The 4321-nt window shown below is 37.4% G+C and overlaps 1 pseudogene; it reads left to right on the plus strand.

Moving 5' to 3' along the window:
* The window catches only part of LOC107713165 (solute carrier family 12 member 1-like), a 37708-nt pseudogene that overhangs the window by 32910 nt on the left and 477 nt on the right, over window positions 1-4321 (plus strand).

The raw sequence follows: 4321 nt of genomic DNA on the forward strand, positions 1-4321 counted from the left end.
CTCAGGCCATCCAAGATTAGGATGAGTTTGTTTCTTCATCAGATTTGTAGAAATGTAGCACTGCATCAGTGTCTCAGCAATGGATGCTCTGCAGTGAATGGGTGCCGTCAGAATGAGAGTCCAAACAGCTGATAAAAACATCACAATAATCCACAAGTGATCCACACAACTTAATGTCTTGTGTATAATATTTCACTTTCTGCAGTCCTCTGAAAGAGGAGAGAAATATACACAGATCAAACACTGTTTACAAGCCAAAACAGCTCTAAACAAATTTGTGGGTGGATTTTGATGTGAGAGACAACAGGAGATGCACTTTTTCACTGGAGGAAGCGTTATTATGCATTATGACTTGTATTTTAGTTAAAAACGTCTTAATGCTGGATGTGTTTCAGCTTTTGTCTTCTCCAGATGTTAACTGATGGACTGGAGTGCTGTGGATTACTTGTGGATTATTGTGATGTTTTTATCAGCTGTTTGGACTCTCATTCTGACGGCACCCATTCACTGCAGAGCATCCATTGCTGAGACACTGATGCAATGCTAAATGATGAATATGTAATGCTGTGTGATTGTCAGAGGAAATGGAGCGCATGATCATGGAGCAGCAGGCGCTGGAGATGGAGGAGAATGACTTTCAGACACACGGAGGAAAAGGGTTCTTCAACAGGTCCAAGAAAAACTCCAAAAAAGAGCTAACCAGCAAAGGTACGGCGGCTCGTTCTCTCTCTCTCTCTGAAGCACTTATAGCTTTTGGCTCTGAACACAATGCATCAAATGAATCCTACTTGAAGACGTTCTGCAAGTGCATCCATCAGACAGGAGCTCCAGTGCTCTAATATAAGCTGATTAAATGTGCCTCTGTAAAACCGTCTGTGCTGTTATAATCTAATAGTCTGGTCTCATGTCTCGCCCGCTCCGCTTCTCGGACGTGAAGGTTTTTAATAGGACAGAGCGTCTTAATGGGCTCAAACGCTGCAGACTCAGGTCTTTCTGGATTTACCATTATCTTCATCTTCACGTGTCATTTAGCAGGCGCTCGTAGTCCAAACGACTCATTAAACACTACTTTGTTGGTCTTTTGTGCTGATGTCTCTAATCACTGCGGTCTAATAAAGCACATATGTGACCCTGGACCACAAAAACAGACATAAGGGTCAATTTTTCAAAATTGAGATGTATACATTATCTGGAAGCTGAATAAATAATCTTTCCATTGATGTAAGGTTTGTTAGGATAGGACAATATTTGAAAATCTGGAATCTGAGGGTGCAAAAAAATCTAAATATTGAGAAAATCATCTTTAAAGTTGTCCAAATGAAGTTCTTAGCAATGCATATTACTAATCAAACATTAAGTTTTGATATATTTACGGTAGGACATTTACAAAATATCTTCATGGAACATGATATTTACTTAATATCCTAATGATTTTTGGCATAAAAGAAAAATGTATAATTTTGACCCATACAATGTATTGTTGGCTATTGCTACAAATATACCCGTGCTACTTATGACTGCTTTTGTGCTCCAGGGTCACAAATAGTGGCTACAAACATATTTGGACACTTGAGCCACAATTTAAGATACATGTATTTAAATTAGACAACAAAATGTCAAAACAAGTGCCATTTATTTTAAATAAACATAGCACACGCTACTACCACTGAGATACTATTATAGTTTTTACTAATAGTTTGAATTATTTTTTATCTTTGTTTTCATTTTAGATTGCATTTATATGTTTTTTTATGTCTATATAGTTTTATTAATTTTGTCTTTATGTCTATAAAGTTTGTCATTTTAGTTAGAGGCTCATTATAGAGAGGCTTGTGAATTCCCCATTTGTTTTTATACATAATTGTTTACTTTTATTAGGTTGTGGATTTAAATGTATATTAAGGCATTCTCAAAGACTACTTTTTGTCAAGGTTTATATTTTTTGTTGTTTGAAATGTTGATTTGAAGTGTAGGTTTTTGCATAATTATTACTATAATGACCCTCCGGAGGTCGCATTCGAAGGCTGCATACGTCATCGAGGCTGTCTCATTTCAGAAAAGCAAGTAGGACACTCCGAATGCGACCTTCGAATGCGACCTTCTTTCACAGGAATTCGGAGGCTGCATGAGGGGTATCCTGGAGACGCGAACCGTTTCAAACGATTCAGTCCGATTTGGTGAACTGGTTCAACCGGTTCACTAAGAAGAACCGGTTAAATTGAACGATTCGTTCGCGAACCGGTCATCACTAACGTCATCGAGGCTGTCTCATTTCAGAAAAGCAAGTAGGACACTCCGAATGCGACCTTCTTTCACAGGAATTCGGAGGATGCATGAGGTGTATCCTTCGCTGCTACAGATAACCCACAATTCTTTGCGTCGCCGTAAACAACCGTTGTTAATTTGAAAAATGCCGGCGCCGGCAGATGTACACACAAGCGCAGATGTGGTGTTCTGTTTACAACTTACCTTAAATCACCTCGGTAAAAACGGATAAACTTTTTTTCTCTAACAGATGTCTGCTGTACGTACGCTGCAGCTCCTCAAACACTGAACAAAATAAAACAAGTAAAAGCATTTTTTTTTTCAAATTACTTTCCAAATTTAGAAATCATTTTCCTTCATTTAAGTAGTGTGAGAGCGCAACGATGCTCTAAATGTGTTGGCATAGCAATGTGATACTTCCTGTTTCCTTTTCTGGCTGTCCTACGAAGGCCGTCTTGTTTAATTCTAGGTTGAGGACACTTCGTATAATGCATCCTACAGAGGATGCGACCTCTGGAGGGCGCAGCCTTCTAAATGAGACACAGCTCATGAGTGTGACTATATTTTTTTATGACCACTTAGCTTTTTTGAATCATGCCCTCAATTTTTTTTTGTGTTCACATACCAAGTGCCATAAAAGTCACCAAGTTTCGTACCATTCTGGTGAAGCTACGATTTAAAAAAATTCTCTGGTCAGAAATGACTGAAGAACGCACAAGGGTTAAACTAAATGAAAATAAGACATTTTTCCTTTGGCAACTAGCTGAAATAAAAAAATGTAAAAGTTTTAAATATTTTTTTCAGGAAATGTTTATTTTATTTCAAGGAACAAAAATATTGTTTTAATGGTTTTGGTTTTAGTTCATTGTGATAGTGTTTAAAAAAAAAATTTTTTTAATTTATTTCAGTAAAAATTTATTTTATTTGAAGCTACACTTTTTTTTTATGGTTTTAGTGAACTATAGTATTAAAAGAACACTTTTTCAACAAAACATTCCTCAAGATGAAGTTTGCTAAATTTCAAAATATGACACAATAAATATATTATTCTAAATGAACACAAAATGTCTTGGACATTGAACACTATATATGTAACTCAGAAAGTGGATTTCGTTCTGAGAAACAATCTGAATGCAGATGCTACTTGATTTAATATTTTGTATCTTTTGCAATCAAATTCAGAGATTTTTGGCTTGACTTCGGTGTCAGAAAATCCACAGACTCGCATTAGTTCTGCAGTCCACTTCAAACACATTAACACTAAACACAGTCTGGATTCTGATCGTAAAGGTCACCTGTGTGTCCAGAAGAGCTGAGAGATGTTGTTTTCCGTCCTCAGTCTCTCTGGATGTTCCTCAGACATCAGATCTGGCGAAGATGAACCAGCGTCTGGTGGAGGCCAGCAGCCAGTTCAAGAAGAAACGGGGCAAAGGGACGATTGACGATTGGTGGCTGTTTGATGACGGAGGTGACGTCACGGCCGCGTGTTCTTCCCTTCTGTCAGGTCTGACGTGTGATGTTGATGTCTCTTCTTGTTGATCTGCAGGTCTCACGCTTCTCCTGCCTCATATTCTGACCACCAGGAAGAAATGGAAGGACTGCAAACTCAGGATCTTCATCCCTGGGCAGCCTGAACACATCGAACAGGACAAAGAGGAGTGTGTCAGATTTGATTGATTTCTCTCCCAAACTGCAGAGAATGCTCTAAAATATGAGACACTATTGTTTCAGGAGACATGCTTATTCAATAACTGTTTTATTTCCTATTTGGGATCATGTACACTACCGGTCAAAAGTTTGGGATTAGAATGATTTTTAATGTTTTTACAGGAGTTTCTTCTGCTCATCAAGGCTGCATTTATTTGATCAAAAATACAGGAAAAAATGTAATATTGTGAAATATTATTATGATGTAAAATAACTTTTTTCTATTTTAATATACTTTAAAATCTAATTTATTCATGTGATGCGCAGCTGTATTTTCAGCATCATTACTCCAGTCTTCAGTGTCACATGATCTTCAGAAATCATTCTAATATGCTGATTTATCATCAGT

The sequence above is a fragment of the Sinocyclocheilus rhinocerous genome, unplaced genomic scaffold, assembly GCF_001515625.1.
Source record: "Sinocyclocheilus rhinocerous isolate Xijiao unplaced genomic scaffold, SAMN03320098_v1.1 scaffold1093, whole genome shotgun sequence".
Classification (NCBI taxonomy): domain Eukaryota; kingdom Metazoa; phylum Chordata; class Actinopteri; order Cypriniformes; family Cyprinidae; genus Sinocyclocheilus; species Sinocyclocheilus rhinocerous.